At 46.5% G+C, this 20,021-nt stretch overlaps 1 protein-coding gene and 1 long non-coding RNA gene across 6 annotated transcripts in view; both read right to left on the reverse strand.

Annotated features, from left to right (window-relative positions):
• Window positions 1-20,021, reverse strand: part of LOC138974336 (mitochondrial import receptor subunit TOM70-like) — a 554,410-nt gene that overhangs the window by 120,337 nt on the left and 414,052 nt on the right. The gene's annotated exons all lie outside the window — the stretch shown is intronic.
• LOC138972475 (uncharacterized) lies at window positions 343-1,877 on the reverse strand. Its single transcript, XR_011457636.1, has 2 exons — window positions 1,111-1,877; window positions 343-731 (listed from the first exon to the last, which is right to left on the reverse strand). It is a non-coding gene; the product is annotated as an uncharacterized lncRNA (long non-coding RNA).

The raw sequence follows: 20,021 nt of genomic DNA on the forward strand, positions 1-20,021 counted from the left end.
AGAGAGACAATGACAATGACAATGACAAATTCTTTATTTACGAGGGTAATGGCATAAGCAAACAGGTGCTTTTTTACATCCAGCCCTCGCCCATGGGAGGGTTTAATCTAATGATAATACGTTTTAAAATGTTGGAATATAAAGAAGTAATAAAAGCAAACGGCAGAGAGAGAGAGAGAGACACACATGCACAGACACACGCGCAAACACACCCACGCATAAATATACAGAAAGAAAGAGAGAGAGAGGGGGGGGGAGAGAGAAAGAGCGATATAGAGAAAGAGACACACACACTCACCCACGCACACACACATCACACACACACACACGAACACAAATGAATCCATTGAATATTTCACAGATTTATTTCACAGCCAGTGACATTACAAGCATCAAAGACAAGCAATTTTGCTGACCTGATCATGTATCATATAGACTACGATGTACAGAGCTGATCATGTATTATATAGACTACGATGTACAGAGCTGATCATGTATCATATAGACTACGATGTACAGAGCTGATCATGTATCATATAGACTACGATGTACAGAGCTGATCATGTATCATATAGACTACGATGTACAGACCTGATCATGTATCATATAGACTACGATGTACAGAGCTGATCATGTATCATATAGACTACGATGTACAGAGCTGATCATGTATCATATAGACTACGATGTACAGACCTGATCATGTATCATATAGACTACGATGTACAGAGCTGATCATGTATCATAATATAGACTACGATGTACAGACCTGATCATGTATCATATAGACTACGATGTACAGAGCTGAACAAGCAATTTTGCTGACCAGATCATGTATCATATAGACTACGATGTACAGAGCTGAACAAGCAATTTTGCTGACCTGATCATGTATCATATAGACTACGATGTACAGAGCTGAACAAGCAATTTTGCTGACCAGATCATGTATCATATAGACTACGATGTACAGAGCTGAACAAGCAATTTGCTGACCAGATCATGTATCATATAGACTACGATGTACAGAGCTGAACAAGCAATTTTGCTGACCTGATCATGTATCATATAGACTACGATGTACAGAGCTGAACAAGCAATTATGCTGACCTGATCATGTATCATATAGACTACGATGTACAGAGCTGAACACGCTTTTACTTCACATCCCATGTCGCGTGTGGTTTTAGCATGCTCACGATACAAACCGCTTCCATCACCACAACGTGTACTCCCTTATACTACTGTGACAGGGAAACTACCGTCGCCCTTCACAGCAAACTCTGCAGAGTTGTTCGCCTTTGAAGTACGCAACACCTGTGGATTGCAGAGTTCTGTTTGTGATGGGGTCTGGCGGTTTTTGTCTCTCTGTATGTTCATGGATTCTTTTGCGAATGCATAACAGTTTTTATAGGGCTTAGAAATAAGCTCTAAAATTCTCAATCCTGTTTGATTGGACTTCGCCTCCAAAGGTGATTGTTGTGTTTCGGCACTCGGTTACATATGTGTGTGTTTTTTTGCGTGCGTGCCGGCGTGTGTGTTTGTGTAGTGTAGTTGTATGTGTGTGTGTGTGTGTGTGTGTGTGTGTGTGTGTGTGTGTGTGTGTGTGTGTGTGTGTGTGTGTGTGTGTGTGTGTGTGTCTCGTGTGCCGTGTGAGAGAGAAAGAGACGGCCAATCTGTCCTTCGTTTTGCAAAAGAAATCATTCACACGTATCACCATGAAACTGGCTCGTAAGACTTGAAAGGCGTTCACCGCAGAATCAAAACAATGAAGTGGATCTCGTCACGTGTTCAGTAATACGTTCATGCAATTCAAACCTCGCGTCGTTGCTCAAAATGTATAGCCTACTATGAAGATGTTTTGCTATGCAGACAAAAGGCGGTTACTAATCAGTCTGTCAATACATTGAAGGTGGCCGGTCATAGGAGGGATGCCCCGCTGCACACACACACACACACACACACACACACACACACACACACACACAGGCATGCACACACACACACACACACACACTGACACACACACACAAACACACAAACACATACACACACACACACAAGCACACAAACACATACACACACACACAAGCACACAAACACATACACACATACACACACAAACACATACACTCACACACATACACACACACACACACACACACACACACACACACATACTCACAACACGCGTGCTCAGCGATCACTGCAGGCCATCGCCAGTAAATCGTGGCAGATTTATTTAAAGAAGAAGGTACAAGGCACTCAGTCAGGGTAACTTAGCCACTGACAGAACTTTGACGGCCACCCCCCCTCCTCCTCTTTTCGCCCCCCATTTACACACCCTTGCTATTGTGACACGAAAGTGGGGCCGGGCTCTGTGGGTGAGTGTGCGTCAAAATGATCATCAGTGTTTAATTATCAGGTGATCAGCCATACCGTGTTAGAAGATGATCGTGTTTAATTATGGTCAGTTGGTATACTATAGTTAGCTGAGGACCAAGCTGAACTTTAATATTTAACACTGTTGGTTAATTTCATCGCTGTGAATTACGCACAATACGTCTTAATTGAAATGTCCACGTGTTATTGGTAACTCCAGGTTTAGGCACCAGGAGGCCGTCATACTTTTACAGACAGACAGTTGCTGGGAAGGGGAGGTGATGACAGTGTGGTGACCGTGTGTGTGTGGGTGGGTGGTAGCGGGTAGAAGGACGTGCACTGAGCCTGCCGCTATCGTGACAGTGACTGAGGGGGGAGGTGATGACAGTGTGGTGACCGTGTGTGTGTGGGTGGGTGGTAGTGGGTAGAAGGACGTGCACTGAGCCTGCCGCTATCGTGACAGTGACTGAGGGGGGAGGGAGTGAGGTAAAGAACAGTTGGTGGGAAGGGGAGGTGATGGCAGTGTGGTGACCGTGTGTGTGTGGGTGGGCGGTAGCGGGTAGAAGGACGTGCACTGAGCCTGCCGCTATCGTGACAGTGACTGAGGGGGGAGGTGATGACAGTGTGGTGACCGTGTGTGTGTGGGTGGGCTGGTAGCGGGTAGAAGGACGTGCACTGAGCCTGCCGCTATCGTGACAGTGACTGAGGGGGGAGGTGATGACAGTGTGGTGACCGTGTGTGTGTGGGTGGGCTGGTAGCGGGTAGAAGGACGTGCACTGAGCCTGCCGCTATCGTGACAGTGACTGAGGGGGGAGGTGATGACAGTGTGGTGACCGTGTGTGTGTGGGTGGGTGGTAGCGGGTAGAAGGACGTGCACTGAGCCTGCCGCTATCGTGACAGTGACTGAGGGGGGAGGTGATGACAGTGTGGTGACCGTGTGTGTGTGGGTGGGTGGTAGTGGGTAGAAGGACGTGCACTGAGCCTGCCGCTATCGTGACAGTGACTGAGGGGGGAGGTGATGACAGTGTGGTGACCGTGTGTGTGTGGGTGGGTGGTAGTGGGTAGAAGGACGTGCACTGAGCCTGCCGCTATCGTGACAGTGACTGAGGGGGGAGGTGATGACAGTGTGGTGACCGTGTGTGTGTGGGTGGGTGGTAGCGGGTAGAAGGACGTGCACTGAGCCTGCCGCTATCGTGACAGTGACTGAGGGGGGAGGGAGTGAGGTAAAGAACAGTTGCGAAATCCGTCAAGTCCTTTTGCTGATTGTTAGGTGAGGAATGAATACAGCCTTCTTGTCAAGATTCAACACAAGCAATGACCCGATGGGAATGCGTTGAAAGATATGTTACAACAAGTTTTGTGACGACAGGTATAAAAAACTGCGGGAACCGGTCCTATCGTAGATCAACGTACCCCCCCCCCCCCCCCTTGAAATCCGTGGGTGAAATGTGGCCGCTTTAAACACATTATTTTGTAAACCTCCTTTCTCATACACAGTCTCTCGACAGATTGCCACATGGATTCCACAACCCAGGGAGGTAGTGTATGGTGTGAATAAACTCAGAACCATGCCACAGACATGTCCATTTTCGCGCCGACTATTATTCCTGTACATGCTTATGCGAATCCGGGGGCTGGTAGTTCACCAGGCACAGCACTGGACTTTTAATGCTTGAATCACAGGTTCGAATCCAGGCCTGGGCGGACACGGGTCAATTTTATGTGCAGACTCATGTCCCACCCGGTGGCACGTAAAAGACCTCGGTCTTTCTGCCATAAATACAGGTGGCTGATTACACCTGAACACGCAAACACCTGGGTAGCGCCACTCTTGTTGCCACTAGCTACCAGAATTTCACAGCAACGTGATCAATAAGTACTGAAAATTAAATCCATGCAGTAAATAACATTTTTAATTGTTGGTTCAAATATAAACATTCAGTCATTGATTTTGTTCCTCCTGAGTAAACATGAAATGTTTCATTTAAGAACGTTTGAACTCGTTGGCACACTCCTCTGTTAAAACAGTTTTGGGGTTGTATTTGGACAGCCGCCAAACCGTTAGCGCTGTTAGCCATAACATGAATGCTTTCTTATAAAGATCCAACAAAAACAGGTTCAATACGCTTAGAAATGCGTCAAAGCAAGATGTGATCGCTGATATGAAATGTATTGACAACTGCGGGTAACGGTCCTAACACGGATCGACACGCAGACACGAACGTGTTGCACGCTGCCTTCAGGACTTGCCTGGCGTTCTACATTCACTCAGATATCACAGTGAAGGTTGGCGGGGTTCTTATAGATGTATGGATTTAACAATGGCTTCAAGATCGTATTCAGCTTGTTGCAAAAAAACCTGTTGAAATGTAAAGTAGTAGTAAAGGGAGTATACTTTCCCAGAGAGAGAGAGAGAGAGAGAGAGAGAGAGAGAGAGAGAGAGAGAGAGAGAGAGAGAGAGAGAGAGAGAGAGAGAGAGAGAGAGAGAGAGAGAGAGACTGAGAGAGAGACTGAGAGAGAGAGAGAGAGAGAGAGAGAACGAACGTACGAACGAACTTTATTACTCAAGGATGGAGATTTTAGGATGACGCCTAGTCGTACAATCTGTCCCTGCTAAACTAAGACATAAAGATAAAGACAATAAAAGCACAATTGTCAATCGCAATCATACAGTATTACTTACTACAACATTACCTATACGACTACATAATGCATAATAGAACATTGAAATGTACATGTATGTAAAGATAATACAAAGGAATCACGTTCGCACTCACACACACACACACACACAGCAGGGCCGGACTAGGCGAAGAGGAGGGGGGTGGTTGCTAGAGGTGGTCCAGGGGGATATCCCCCCTGGCGGCAGGGGCGGATCAGTTCATTTTATGGGGGGGGGGGGGGGTTTCAAAAGTATATTGTGAAGATATGGGTGAGCCGACGGCGCGAAGCGCCTAGCTTGCTAGGGGGGTCCGGGGGCATGCCCCCCCGGAAAATGCCAAAAAAAGATGCAAAATGGTGCAATCTGGTGCATTCTGAGGATGATCATTACCAGTTTCAGGCAGCAGATTTTGTCACTGATTATAACCCCCAAAATTGAAACTCAATGTAAAATAAAGAAATGCATACCTCATTCAATATTTTTATATTTTTATATTTATAAGGTGGGTCCGGAAACCCTAGAAACACCCCCCCCTCGTCCGCCCCTGAGCGGGGTCAAGGGGCAGAGCCCCTTGTGGGGGTCAGGGGGCGAAGCCCCCTGAAGCTGATGGGTAGGTCATATTCTGAGATAAGAAAATGGTCGCTCCTTGCATGAAACGGCATAAAATAAGCAATATTAAAAAAGGTTTTAAATAAGTAAGGTACATGTTCAGGCTAGGGGGGGGGGGGTTGCGCAACCCCCATAACCCCCCCGGTAGTCCGGCCCTGACACACTCACACACACACACACACACATACATACATACACACACACACACACACACACACACACACATACACATATGCGCACACACACATACACACACGCACACACACATACACACTGAGACACACACACATACACACTGATACACACACACATACACACACACACACACACATACACACACACTGGCACACACACACACACACAACAACAACTTCATCATCATCATCATCATCATCATCATCATCATCATCATCATCATCATCGTCGACATCACTATCATCATCAACAAAATATATAGAGGTTAGTGATAGCAATGCATTCTTGCTAGAAACAGCTTCAGAATGTAACTGTTCGTGACAACAGATATTTGCGAAGCTGCGATTTGAAGTGTTTAATCGTGCTTGACCCCTTTATCTCACATGGTAGCGAATTCCAAATTGTTGAGCCCGAAAACGCTAAACTGGTTTTATATAAATCAATACGGGGTAGCGGGGAAATTAATTTGTTTGAGCCATATCTGTCTGTTGCTTTCTGAAATAATGATCGCATGTACTGTGGGGTCTCGTTTATTTGTACCTTAAACATTAAAAGAGCCTTATTAAATAATAACTGATCTTTAAGTGATAGAAAATTAAGGCTGCTAAGCTTTTGATCTGTTGATGTTTGTGGACCCGGCATGATAAGTTTAGCTGCGCGACGGTGAAGAGAATTGACTTTTTTTAAGTGAACATCGCTACAACCATCCCAAAGTGTAGATGCATAATTCAGATGAGGTAAAATATGACCAAAATAAAACAACTTGAGTGCTGAGGTATCAGCGTAAACTGAGATGAAGATTCAGAGGAGCGAGTTGGTGTTTCTGTCGTGTTGTGAACACCATGCATTTAGTTTTGCCTGTGTGTATAATCATTGAGTTTTGTTTACACCAATCAAATATGTTGTTCAAACTCGTTTGAAGAGAGGTTTCAATAGATTGTAAACTTTTACCGGACGTGTAAAGAGACGAGTCGTCTGCGAAAAGGTCATTAATAACCGTCTTGTCTGATATATAGAGTGGTAGATCGTTAATGTAAATGTAAACATCTTTCTGTCCGAGCCAAGGACAATGTAAATGCAAAATAAAAGTGGGCCCAAAACTGATCCTTGTTGGACGCCGTGCATGAGCCGTCCTATCGAAGAACGATTACCACTAAGGGAGACAAACTGCGTTCTGTTCGCTAAATAAGAACGAAAAAAAGGTAAGTAGGATGCGTCGCCTAAATAACAAGATAATTTCTTTAACAGAATTGTGTGATCAGCAATATCAAACGCTTTCTTAAAATCGAGGAAGACGGCGCCGACTGTTTCCGAATGGTTAATGGCAGAGAGCCATGTATCGCATAGTTTAACGAGAGCTGTGTGACACGAATGTTTAGGGCGAAATCCTGATTGAGATGGAGCGAAAAGACCACGGCTTTCCATGTGCAGAAGCAAGCACTTTTGTACATGTTTTTCTAATGGTTTTGATAGAACAGACAATAGCGAAATTGGCCTAAAATTGTTTATGTCGGTTAAGTCTTTTGTTTTGGGAAGTGGAATTACTTTTGCGGTTTTAAACATTTCTGGAAACACATTTCGGTCAATACATAAGTTGTACGCATACGGAATTGGCTCAACAAGAAAGGGTAACGCTAACTTGAGTAAGGAAGCGGGTATGTTATCGGGTCCCATTTACTTATTATTACTCAAGTCAGTTATTAGTCGCCCGACTTCGTGGACTGCAATGAATGGGATGTTAAAAGGTTCAACTTCTTTCATATTAGCCTGGCAAAATAATTGAAGGAATTGTGGGCGTTCATACTCGCTTTTGTCATTTTCCCTATAGGTAGACTCCAAAAGCTTACTAGGAAGAGATAAGAAATAATCATTAAAGGCACTGGGTGAAATACCAACCGAAGTTGAATGTTGTCGGGTTTTAGATTTTGCAGTTACTTCGTTTATTGCTCTCCATAAGGAAGCAGTATCTTTCTTCTCAGAAACAAGTTTATTAAAATAATGCCTTTTGGCCCGGCGCACGAGGTCTAAGACCTTATTTCTTTGTTTCTTGTAATCAGCTTTTAATTTGTTCTCTTTATAGAAATCGCGAAGAGCCATAGCGTTTATAATGTCTTTATTTAACCACGGGGGAAGTGTGGGGTGCTTAACCCTCTTTTTGCGCAACGGTGCATGCTTATCAATAATTGGCAAAAATGCCTCATACAAAGCAGAAAAGGCACTATTTGGACAAGTATGATTGCAAATAAGATGAAAGGGCACAGAAGCAATGTCTCGCAAAAAATCCGTCTCATTGAAATTTTTAAAGGATCTGTACTCAATTGTTGTATGGCCCTTAGGCGGACGTTTTGGTAATTTAAAAGACCAAGTGCAAAAAATAGGGCTATGGTCACTTATACTTTCATTGGATACAAACACTTTGGAAACATTACACACATTGTTTGTGTAAATATGATCAATTAACGTTGCACTAGTACTGGTTACTCTTGTTGGATCTTTGATTAATTGCTGAAGACCAAACAGCGATGTAGTAGAAAACCATGCATGTTGCGGTTTTTTTAAATCATAATTAAAATCACCTAAGAGGAGAATGTTAGAATTACAGTTATTAACGTTGTCCATCATGCGCACAAAATCGTCAATCCATGCAAGTGAAGAGGCTGGATTTCTTATATACCCCACTAACACAGAAGGAGATTTAGAGTGTTTTGTCTCCGTCCAGATGCACTCCACATTCTCTGACTCTAAATCAGTTCTCCTTCTTGTGATTTTCACAATACTGTCATGGATGTAAAGCACAAGTCCAGTATGACTAGACTGGTTGCTGTCGCGTCTTAAAATTGTATAGTTAGTAATGTCAATAGAGGTGTCGTCGATCCTGGAATCAAGGCGAGTTTCGCTAAGTCCAAACAAATGAATTGGCTTGTTTGGTCGGTTTAGCATTAAGCACACATCTGGAACTTTGTTAAACAAATGATAAACGTTAAGGTGTCCTATACGAAGCCCAGATGTAGAATCACCCAACGGCATAATTAGGTCACAATGTAGGTCAGATCAGAGAACAGTATTTTCCTTTTGTCACAGTAAAACCGGACAAGAAAAAGGAAAAGCAAATGTCAGTGTCTACCAAGGCACTTAAATTGTCCGTGATGGAAACCGCAACATAGAGTTTTAAAAAAAAATAAAAAAAAACTCAGTGTAATTCCAGCACACAAGAATACTTTTGCAGAACAGGTACCACGGGTAGCAAAAGTAGAGAATAAAATTTATCAGAGAACTCAGCAGTATTTCTTTTCCAGATCACACCTTACGTGAGTGTTATCAGAAAAGGGCCCTTTTGGGCTTCTACTCGGCACACAGAGACACTTCACGAACCAGCATCTACCCTACGCTACACACCTTCAAGACACAGATTCCGAAACAAAGCACAAATTACTATTACACAGATATAATTGGACCAAGCCATCTTCTCCTCTACACTACACACAGTTGCCAAAAGACAAGCCACAAATTAATACGGCATGGCGATTGGTTGCTGGAAGCGAAAGGCCTGAAGGTAATTAACATAGGCCTGCATTACTGCTGGGTGTACAGGCGGCGGGACGATTGGACGGGCGGAGTCAGGAAGCACATTGTTGAACGCCGTAGGTTGGAGGTGACGTGGGGCGGGGTCAGACACCTGATAGGCGCCAACGCCATGTTACATACCTGTCATTGGGCCTTGGACAGGGCGATAGTCTCCCTCCTCGAAGTAGGACCCACGCTGTGGGAAGGGGCCTGCAGCCACAGCAGGGGGTAGCGCTCCTCTGAAGTCGGGAGGTGGCGGCGGCGGATGGTGCGGAACGAAGTGTGCAGGCGGGAGGGTCGGCGTGACGTTTTGATGACGAGGTGTAGAGGAGATGAAGGGGGGAGCGTTCCACTGTTGATCACGCTGCTGCAGGGGCGTGACGTCATGATGACGAGGTGTAGAGGAGATGAAGGGAGGAGCGTTCCACTGTTGATCACGCTGTTGCAGGGGCGTGACGTCATGATGACGAGGTGTAGAGGAGATGAAGGGAGGAGCGTTCCACTGTTGATCACGCTGTTGCAGGGGCGTGACGTCCTGATGACGAGGTTTAGAGGAGATGAAGGGGGGAACGTTCCACTGTTGATCTCGCTGTTGCAGGGGCGTGACGTCCTGATGACGAGGTGTAGATGAGATGAAGGGGGGAGCGTTCCACTGTTGATCACGCTGTTGCAGGGACGTGACGTCATGATGACAGGGTGTAGAGGAGACGAAGGGGGGAGCGTTCCACTGTTGATCACGCTGTTGCAGGGGCGTGACGTCATGATGACAGGGTGTAGAGGAGATGAAGGGGGGAGCGTTCCACTGTTGATCACGCTGCTGCAGGGGCGTGACGTCATGATGACGAGGTGTAAAAGCGATGAAGGGGGAAGCGTTCCACTGTTGATCACGCTGTTGCAGGGGCGTGACGTCATGATGACGAGGTGTAGAGGAGATGAAGGGGGGAGCGTTCCACTGTTGATCACGCTGCTGCAGGGGCGTGACGTCATGATGACGAGGTGTAGAGGAGATGAAGGGAGGAGCGTTTCACTGCTGATCACGCTGCTGCAGGGGCGGGTACTCAGCGTCGTAGTGATGATTTGGAGGGTTCACAGGGCTACTGGGCTGACCGTAACCATCTTGCTTGGAGGCCATTTGGGGGGGCGGGGCGTGCTGTTTGCGGGAGATGGTTTGCCTGGGAGGACGATGTTGAAAGGGGAAAAGGGTTTCAGCCAACCTGGCTGTCCCCTTAGGGCTTGGGTGAATCCTGTCCCTGTACAGGGCCAGACGAGGAGCCCCATTGGCTGTCTGAAAGATCGGAGTAGAGTTGACGAGTTGAACACCCAATCGCTCACAGACGGCGGCCAAGTTGGAGTTGGACGGGCTAATCAAATCATTGAGGGGGGAGCGGCCTCTGGCAGGGAGAATAGAAGACGCATGGAGACTGGCTAGAGGAAAGGCGTGACGTAGAGACATGACTAGCTCAGCCCAGTGGTCGCTTGTAACCTCTGTTGACGTCTGCATGCAGGAGTTAACTCCGACATGGAATGTCGCACGTCTAACAGAAGGCACAGGTTCTATGTGTTTTGCCCAGTCATTCAAGTCCTGTACCGTCATTCCCGACACGCAAATTTTTTGGGGGGAGTCGCGTGGTGACGGTAGAGACTTACTTAAGTCAATAGATTTCACTGTTGAGTCGCCCAGTAAAAGGAACGTTGTGCTGGCACCAACAGCAAAAGCGCGAAGCTTCTCCGGGGGGGAATGACGTCTCCTGTTCTCTTTAACGGGGTCCTGGGCTTCACTACAGCCCCGGGGAACTGCATTGTTTGAGGAAGAGGAGGGAGATATGACACAGTTGAGTGGCGCTGACACGTCCGACGAGGCTGAGTTCACATCTCTCTGGTCGTCATTGAAAGCTACTGGTGTGAGGGAAGGGGGGGACTTTGTCGGTGACTGTGAAGTAGTTGGGTCAGATCGTTGCACATTTGCGGTCTTGATGATGCGCAGAGAGAGAGAGACAATGACAATGACAATTCTTTATTTAACGAGGGTAGTAGATTAAGCAGTGGTCTGCTTTTTTACATCCAGCCCTCGCCCTAAAGAGGGACTAACTACAAAAATGAGAGAGAGAGAGAGAGAGAGAGAGAGAGAGAGAGAGAGAGAGAGAGAGAGAGAGAGAGAGAGAGAGAGAGAGAGAGAGAGAGAGAGAGAGAGAGAGAGATAATTCAGAATAGGACGTACGTGGCTGCAGAAGGAATCTATGACTTTTTGAACTGGTTTTTGTGTGCCAAAAGAACCTTACAACATTTATATGAAGGGAGAATTGGAACACAAGGTTTAAAAGGATGGTTAAAATCACGTACAGGTTTGATAGCTTTTTGCCTCATGGCACCCTGGCAGAGACTGGTCAGCTGTCTTTGGGGTTGCCCAACAAGTTTGATAGCTTTTTGCCTCATGGCACCCTGGTATGACTGGTCAGCTGTCTTTGTGGTTCCCAACAGGTTTGATAGCTTTTTGCCTCATGGCACCCTGGCATGACTGGTCAGCTGTCTTTGGGGTTGCCCAACAAGTTTGATAGCTTTTTGCCTCATGGCACCTGGCATGACTGGTCAGCTGTCTTTGGGGTTGCCCAACAGGTTTGATAGCTTTTTGCCTCATGGCACCCTGGTATGACTGGTCAGCTGTCTTTGTGGTTCCCAACAGGTTTGATAGCTTTTTGCCTCATGGCACCCTGGCATGACTGGTCAGCTGTCTTTGGGGTTGCCCAACAAGTTTGATAGCTTTTTGCCTCATGGCACCTGGCATGACTGGTCAGCTGTCTTTGGGGTTGCCCAACAAGTTTGATAGCTTTTTGCCTCATGGCACCTGGCATGACTGGTCAGCTGTCTTTGGGGTTGCCCAACAAGTTTGATAGCTTTTTGCCTCATGGCACCTGGCATGACTGGTCAGCTGTCTTTGGGGTTGCCCAACAAGTTTGATAGCTTTTTGCCTCATGGCACCTGGCATGACTGGTCAGCTGTCTTTGGGGTTGCCCAACAAGTTTGATAGCTTTTTGCCTCATGGCACCTGGCATGACTGGTCAGCTGTCTTTGGGGTTGCCCAACAAGTTTGTCTCATGGCACCCTGGCAGAGACTGGTCAGCTGTCTTTAGGGTTGCCCAACAAGTTTGTCTCATGGCACCCTGGCATGACTGGTCAGCTGTCTTTAGGGTTGCCCAACAGGTTTGTCTCATGGCACCCTGGCATGACTGGTCAGCTGTCTTTGGGGTTGCCCAACAAGTTTGTCTCATGGCACCCTGGTATGACTGGTCAGCTGTCTTTGGGGTTGCCCAACAAGTTTGTCTCATGGCACCCTGGCATGACTGGTCAGCTGTCTTTGGGGTTGCCCAACAAGTTTGTCTCATGGCACCCTGGTATGACTGGTCAGCTGTCTTTGGGGTTGCCCAACAAGTTTGTCTCATGGCACCCTGGCATGACTGGTCAGCTGTCTTTGGGGTTGCCCAACAAGTTTGCCTCATGGCACCCTGGCATGACTGGTCAGCTGTCTTTGGGGTTGCCCAACAAGTTTGTCTCATGGCACCCTGGCATGACTGGTCAGCTGTCTTTGGGGTTGCCCAACAAGTTTGATAGCTTTTTGCCTCATGGCACCTGGCATGACTGGTCAGCTGTCTTTGGGGTTGCCCAACAAGTTTGATAGCTTTTTGCCTCATGGCACCCTGGCATGACTGGTCAGCTGTCTTTGGGGTTGCCCAACAAGTTTGTCTCATGGCACCCTGGTAGAGACTGGTCAGCTGTCTTTAGGGTTGCCCAACAAGTTTGTCTCATTGGCACCCTGGTATGACTGGTCAGCTGTCTTTGGGGTTGCCCAACAGGTTTGTCTCATGGCACCCTGGCAGAGACTGGTCAGCTGTCTTTGGGGTTGCCCAACAAGTTTGTCCAGCTGTCTTTGGGGTTGCCCAACAAGTTTGTCCAGCTGTCTTTGGGGTTGCCCAACAAGTTTGTCTCATGGTACCCTGGTATGACTGGTCAGCTGTCTTTGGGGTTGCCCAACAAGTTTGTCTCATGGCACCCTGGCATGACTGGTCAGCTGTCTTTGGGGTTGCCCAACAAGTTTGCCTCATGGCACCCTGGTATGACTGGTCAGCTGTCTTTGGGGTTGCCCAACAAGTTTGTCTCATGGCACCCTGGCATGACTGGTCAGCTGTCTTTGGGGTTGCCCAACAAGTTTGTCTCATGGCACCCTGGTATGACTGGTCAGCTGTCTTTGGGGTTGGCCAACAAGTTTGCCTCATGGCACCCTGGTATGACTGGTCAGCTGTCTTTGGGGTTGCCCAACAAGTTTGTCCAGCTGTCTTTGGGGTTGCCCAACAAGTTTGTCTCATGGCACCCTGGCATGACTGGTCAGCTGTCTTTGGGGTTGCCCAACAAGACAAGTTTGTCTCATGGCACCCTGGCAGAGACTGGTCAGCTGTCTTTGGTGTTCCCAACAGGTTTGATAGCTTTTTGCCTCATGGCACCCTGGCAGAGACTGGTCAACTGTCTTTGGTGTTCCCAACAGGTTTGATAGCTTTTTGCCTCATGGCACCCTGGCAGAGACTGGTCAGCTGTCTTTAGGGTTGCCCAACAAGTTTGTCTCATGGCACCCTGGCAGAGACTGGTCAGCTGTCTTTGGGGTTGCCCAACAAGTTTGTCTCATGGCACCCTGCAGAGACTGGTCAGCTGTCTTTGGGGTTGCCCAACAAGTTTGTCTCATGGCACCCTGCAGAGACTGGTCAGCTGTCTTTGGGGTTGCCCAACAAGTTTGTCTCATGGCACCCTGGCAGAGACTGGTCAGCTGTCTGTAGGGTTGGCCAACAAGTTTGTCTCATGGCACCCTGACAGAGACTGGTCAGCTGTCTTTGGGGTTGCCCAACAAGTTTGTCTCATGGCACCCTGGCAGAGACTGGTCAGCTGTCTTTGGGGTTGCCCAACAAGTTTGTCTCATGACACCTGGCAGAGACTGGTCAGCTGTCTTTGGGGTTGCCCAACAAGTTTGTCTCATGGCACCCTGGCAGAGACTGGTCAGCTGTCTTTGGGGTTGCCCAACAAGTTTGCCTTATGGCACCCTGGCAGAGACTGGTCAGCTGTCTTTGGGGTTGCCCAACAAGTTTGTCTCATGGCACCCTGGCAGAGACTGGTCAGCTGTCTGTAGGGTTGGCCAACAAGTTTGTCTCATGGCACCCTGGCATGACTGGTCAGCTGTCTTTGGGGTTGCCCAACAAGTTTGTCTCATGGCACCTGGCAGAGACTGGTCAGCTGTCTTTGGGGTTGCCCAACAAGTTTGTCTCATGGCACCCTGGCAGAGACTGGTCAGCTGTCTTTGGGGTTGCCCAACAAGTTTGTCTCATGGCACCTGGCAGAGACTGGTCAGCTGTCTTTAGGGTTGCCCAACAAGTTTGTCTCATGGCACCCTGGCATGACTGGTCAGCTGTCTTTAGGGTTGCCCAACAAGTTTGTCTCATGGCACCCTGGCAGAGACTGGTCAGCTGTCTTTGGGGTTGCCCAACAAGTTTGTCCAGCTGTCTTTGGGGTTGCCCAACAAGTTTGCTGGCCGTTCTAACAATGCGGTCGTGTTTACATTTCTGGTACACTTGTCACAATGCTAACAACGGGAATGCTTTCAATGAAACTGCGATTACCAATTTTCATTGCACTTTGATTTTAAAAACTGCTTAATCAGAATAAAAAGTATTTGCTGAGCTTTCTTATAAACAACATGAACATGATCATTAAAAGTTAACTTGTCATCAATAAAAACACCCACATATTTGAAAGTTTCTTCAAGTTCAACTTCCTGATGGTTTATTCTCACATTTTGGAAACAACACATATCACTCTTCTCTCCTAAAATAACATAGAGGGGGAATCGAGACGAGGGTCGTGGTGTGTGTGTGTGTGTGTGTGTGTGTGTGTGTGTGTGTGTGTGTGTGTGTGTGTGTGTGTGTGTGTCTGTGTGTCTGTGTGTCTGTGTGTCTGTGCGTGTGTGTGTGTTGAGCAATTCAGACTAAACTACTGGACCGATCTTTATGAAATTTGACATGAGAGTTCCTGGGAAGGATATCCCCGGACGTTTTTTTCATTTTTTCAATAAATACCTTTGATGACGTCATATCCGGCTTTTTGTAAAAGTTGAGGCGGCACTGTCACACCCTCATTTTTCAATCAAATTGATTGAAATTTTGGCAAAGCAATTTTCGACGAAGGCCGAAGTTTGTTATTGCATTTCAGCTTGGTGGCTTAAAAACTAATAAATGAGTTTGGTCATTACAAATCGGAAAACTTGTAATTAAAATTATTTTTTTTATTAAACGATCCACAAATAATGTCATCTTATTCTTCGTCATTTTCTGATTCCAAAAACATATACATATGTTATATTTGGATTACAAACAAGCTCTGAAAATTAAAAATATGAAAATTATGATTAAAATTAATTTTCCGAAATCGATTTAAAAACAATTTCATCTTATTCCTTGTCGGTCCCTGATTCCAAAAACATATAGATATGATATGTTTGGACTAAAAACAAACTCAGTAAGCTAAAAAGAATAGACATACAGAAAAGCGTGTTATCCTGCTCAGCGCGACCACTACCGCACTATTCTGCATGGCTTGTCGATTTCATTGCCTTTGCCACGAGCGGTGGACTGACGAAACTACGAGTATGTGGTCTTGGCGGTGCGTCCCGCTAGCGCTACGTGTCATTTGTGCTACGTATCGTTTGCGCTATTTTCTGTAGTGCTATCGACACAAATTGCCAAAAACAGTGGTGCTATCGGCACGTAGTGCTATTGCCACAATGCACACATGCCATCATCACTACGTCTCAATAGAACTACGTGTCGATATCACTATTTTTGAAAAATCAATGTACTGTAGCGCTACGTGTCGATAGCGCTACGTGTCGATAGCACTACTACATGTTCAAACGGCAGACACTTCCCTTTGTGTGTGCGTGTGAGTGTGTGTATATATATTGTCTGCATGGCTGTCTGTCGGATCTGTATGTCTGTCTGTCTGTGTGTGTGTGTGTGTGTGTGTGTGTGTGTGTGTGTGTGTGTGTGTGTGTGTGTGTGTGTGTGTCTGTCTGTCTTTGGATGTTGTTGGTGTGTGTTGTTTTTTTGATTTTGTTCTTCCCCCATCCTCCGTGCTTTGTATATGAGTCTGTGGCATAAACCATTCTGAGCTCGCTCTCTCTCTCTCTCTCTCTCTCTCTCTCTCTCTCTCTCTCTCTCTCTCTCTCTCTCTCTCTCTCTCTCTCTCTCTCTCTCTCTCCCCCTCTCTCTCTCTCTCTCTCTCTCTCTCTCTCTCTCTCTCTCTCTCTCTCTCTCTCTCTCTCTCTCTCTCTCTAATGATAATGATATAGCCTACATGCAAATGATTGGGACAATTCCTCCCCACATAGTTGTTTTGGATGTTTATATGCAATGCATTATTGCAACTATGCTGCAATTTCCACACTATATTGTTTTTCCCATTTTTGAGTGTGTATACAAAACCATAACCCTTTTCCTTATTACTATTTACATTATGTACGTCTGTAAGAAACAATAACCTTGTCAATGTTACTATCTATATTCTGTGCGTCTGTATTAAGTGTTTGTATAAGGGACAGGTTGTAAGATTAGGCTTTGCCTAAAACCTCTATCCTTTGGTAATAAAGTTCAGTTTCAGTTTCAGTTTCAGTTTCTCTCTCTGTAAACACACGCACGCACGCACGCACACACACACATACACACACACACACACACACACACACACACACACACACACACACACACACACACACACACACACACTCGCACAAACGCATACGTACACACGGTATCGTACACACAAACTCACACACATGTATATACGGTATCATGCTAGAGAGAGAGAGAGAGGGAGAGAGGGGGGAGGGGGAAAGAGCGAGCGAGAAAGAAAGAGCGAGAGAAGACAGAAAGACAGATGGAGAGAGAGAGGGGGGGAGGAGAGCGGGAGAGACACGGAGAGAGCGATTTTAAAGAGGTACAGAGAGAGAGAGAGAGAGAGAGAGAGAGAGAGAGAAAGAGAGAGACAGGGAGAGAGAGAGAGAGAGAGAGAGAGACAGAGAGAGACAGAGAGAGTGAGTGAACCAGCGAGGGTGAGAGAGAGAGAGAGAGAGACACACACACACACACACACACACACACACACACACACACACACAAACACACACACACACACACACAAACCACACACACAAACACACACACACATACACACACATACACACACACACACACACATACACACACACACACACACAGAGAAACAGACATACATATACACACACAAACCAGAAGGAGTGAGAGCGAGAGAGAAAAATGAGAAAGAGAGAGTCGTCAGTAAGTAGTGGTATTGACACCTAGCGATAATGACACGTAGCGCTAAAAGATGTAGTGCTGTCGACACGTAGTGATAACGAACGAATGATAGCGACTCATAGACAAATTATTTGTAGCACTAATCAACGTAGCGATAGCGGCACGTAGCACAAATGACACGTAGGACAAGTGACACGTAGCACAAATGACACGTAGCGCTAGCGATACGCACCCTGGTCTTGGTGAAAAAAGCAGTGCGTTCAGTTTCATTCTGTGAGTTCGACAGCTTGACTAAATGTTGTTATTTCGCCTTACGCGACTTGTCTTTTGTTTCACTCACATTTAACTGCAAGAAACTGGACTTGAACAGTTCATTCAGACGATTCACTTTTGGTAAAGTATCATGACAAAGTTTGCTCGTGCTTCACACGCCCAATGAGGGCCATGTCATCTGCATATTCGATGAGGCGTTAAACTGGATTGTTTAAAGACATGTTGTTTGTACAACGCTGCGGAGAAAGAACACAGCACTGTGGAACCTCGATGTTTAGAACAATCGCGTCAGATAGCCCAGAGTGTCAGAACAATCGCGTCAGATAGCCCAGAGTGTCAGAACAATCGCGTCAGATAGCCCAGAGTGTCAGAACAATCGCGTCAGATAGCCCAGAGTGTCAGAACGATCGCGTCAGATAGCCCAGAGTGTCAGAATAATCGCGTCAGATAGCCCTGAGTGTCAGAACAATCGCGTCAGATAGCCCTGAGTGTCAGAACAATCGCGTCAGATAGCCCAGAGTGTCAGAACAATCGCGTCAGATAGCCCAGAGTGTCAGAACAATCGCGTCAGATAGCCCAGAGTGTCAGAACGATCGCGTCAGATAGCCCAGAGTGTCAGAACAATCGCGTCAGATAGCCCTGAGTGTCAGAACAATCGCGTCAGATAGCCCTGAGTGTCAGAACAATCGCGTCAGATAGCCCAGAGTGTCAGAACAATCGCGTCAGATAGCCCTGAGTGTCAGAACAATCGCGTCAGATAGCCCAGAGTGTCAGAACAATCGCGTCAGATAGCCCAGAGTGTCAGAACGATCGCGTCAGATAGCCCAGAGTGTCAGAACAATCGCGTCAGATAGCCAGAGTGTCAGAACAATCGCGTCAGATAGCCCAGAGTGTCAGAACAATCGCGTCAGATAGCCCAGAGTGTCAGAACAATCGAGTGCTGAGGCTGACACGTTGTGGTCGATCGCATAGGAACTCTCTGATCCAGAAAATCTTATTTTCATTCACATACAACTGGATTCTTCCAGGATAAGTGTAATTAAACATTAATGGTGCGCCGCGCATGCACTTACCGTCGCCTGGGCGATCCCACCTGCTCGAACATACGCCGCGGATACTACGCGCATGTGCATTTAAATTCTAGCTTACACCATCGCCACTGTCAATGCGCCATGCCGACGCCGCGCGCATTCCCACAGTTCGCGACTTGACGAGCCCCACGTGCACCGACTTGCCATGCAGATCGAGTTCGGGCATGAGAAGAAAAATCGCCATAAAGATATAATAAAATATTATTTTCGTTCAAGCTTGATGTGAAAACAAACATAATTTTTAAACTAATTCAATTCGTATGGGATATATAATTATAAGTCTTCGATATTAATTTACGCAATGCTCATCTTCGAAAATCGCAAGTGCGGTCCCACTGTTTTCCGGTTTCACACGTGTGCCGCTGTAGCCTGTGCCAGACAATGAATACCAACACCTCCAAAACCATTGATCAACGTCCGAAAGGAAAAGACGTGAGTAGTACTGCCACTAAATTAGTTTGCACTTAACGATTGTGTGACAAATAGATATAGGTTGTTGTTGATCAACTGAGTCTGATGACAGGTATAAACGTAAAACTAAATTCAAAATCCAAATGGCGCCTTCCTCATCCTGATAGTGATTATACCTTCTTCCTTCTTCTTCCAATAATGTTCAGCGATCAATTATTGACCATTACTAACATGTTGGTGAAGTGCAAGTGTGTGTCCTTAACATAAAAAAACATTGACTTTCGGTTCGCAGCGAGGCGTCACAGCTATAGTGGCACACATCCGCGCATATGCTTGTAAGAATGCAATCGTGTTCTGTATCTGTAGATCTGTAGATTACGTCGCTAGCATCCAGATTGCTGGCTTTGGCGCGACGGGTGGGTGTGCGCAGCGTCGTCGCTTATCGGCGGCTGGTAGTCAGCGCCGCCTTGA

The sequence above is a fragment of the Littorina saxatilis genome, linkage group LG8 (assembly GCF_037325665.1).
Source record: "Littorina saxatilis isolate snail1 linkage group LG8, US_GU_Lsax_2.0, whole genome shotgun sequence".
Classification (NCBI taxonomy): Eukaryota; Metazoa; Mollusca; class Gastropoda; order Littorinimorpha; family Littorinidae; genus Littorina; species Littorina saxatilis.